This window comes from Microtus ochrogaster (assembly GCF_000317375.1).
Source record: "Microtus ochrogaster isolate Prairie Vole_2 chromosome 14 unlocalized genomic scaffold, MicOch1.0 chr14_random_3, whole genome shotgun sequence".
Lineage (NCBI taxonomy): Eukaryota > Metazoa > Chordata > Mammalia > Rodentia > Cricetidae > Microtus > Microtus ochrogaster.
The window spans coordinates 14,827,372-14,828,792 of NW_004949098.1; the positions used below are offsets into that span (position 1 = coordinate 14,827,372).

The following is a 1,421-nucleotide window of genomic DNA, read 5'->3' on the forward strand; positions in this document are numbered from 1 at the left end:
ATACATACATACATACATACATACATACATACACACACACACACACACACACACATACATACATACATACATACATACATACATACATAAAGGAAGAGATGGGCATGAGCCATGCAAGAATTCCTCCAACAACCTGAAAGGCAACATGACAATACCAGAATCCAGGGATCACATAATAAGAAAATTTGAACACCCTATTCCAGAAGGATTAGAAGAAATTGATTTTTAACGTAACATTATGAAAATAATGGAAGACCTTACACAGGATGTGAAAAACTGCTTTAAAGAAACGAAGAACACAAACAAAATGGGAAAAGAAATAAATAAATTTCTCAAAGATAACCAAGAAAACCAAGAAAAAGCAATCGAACAGGTAATGGAAACAAATCAAGACTTGAAAAATGAAATGGAGGTAATAAAGAAAACACAAAACAAGGGAAGGCTGGATATGGAAAATATAGGTAAAGGAACACGAACTACAGAGACAAGTATAATCAACAGAATACAAGAGATAGAAGAAAGAATCTCAGACGCTGAAGATACTATAGAGGAAATAAACTCATTGATCAAAGAAAAGAGCAAATCCAAAAATTCTTAAAAAAACATCCAGAAAATCTGGGACACCATGAAAAGACCAAACCTAAGAAAAATATGGGTAGAAGGAGAAGAATTACAGCTCAAAGGCCCAGAAAATATAGTCAACAAAATTATAGAAGAAAACTTTCCCAACCTAAATAAGGATATTCCTATGAAGGTACAAGAACCATACAGAACACAAAACAGACTGGATCAAAAAAAATCCCCTAGACATATAATAATCAAAACACAAAACATACAGAATAAAGAAAGAATATTAAGAGCTGCAAGGGAAAGAGGTCAAATAACATATAAAGGAAACCTATCAAAATTACACCTGACTTCTTAATGGAAACCATGAAAGACAGCAGGTCTTGGAAAGATGTGCTACAGACACTAAGAGACCATGGATGTAAGCCCAGACTACTACATCCAGCAAAACGTGCATTCACCATCGATGGAGATAACAAGATATTCCAAGACAAAAACAGATTTAAACAATATGTAGCCACAAACCCAGCCTTACAGAAAATACTAGAAGGAAAACCACAAACCAAGGAAGCAAACAATACTGATAATAACACAAGCATCTGACAATCCTCCAGCAGCACAACTCAAAGAAGGGAAACACACAAACACTACAACCAGAAAAAAAATAACAGGAGTTAACAAACACTGGTGATTATGATCACTTAATATCAATGGATTCAATGCACCTATAAAAAGGCACAGGTTAAGAAAATGGATGCGACAGGGAAATGCAAATCAAAACAACTTTGAGATATCATCTTACACCTGTCAGAATGGCTAAAATCAAAAACACCAATGATAGCCTTTGCTGGAGA

General features: G+C 34.6%; 1 protein-coding gene and 1 pseudogene across 1 annotated transcript in view; one reads left to right on the plus strand and one right to left on the minus strand.

Moving 5' to 3' along the window:
• LOC113458017 overlaps positions 1–1,421 on the plus strand; it is a 211,828-nt pseudogene that overhangs the window by 194,298 nt on the left and 16,109 nt on the right.
• The window catches only part of LOC113458018 (zinc finger protein 120-like), a 17,486-nt gene that overhangs the window by 4,293 nt on the left and 11,772 nt on the right, over positions 1–1,421 (minus strand). The gene's annotated exons all lie outside the window — the stretch shown is intronic.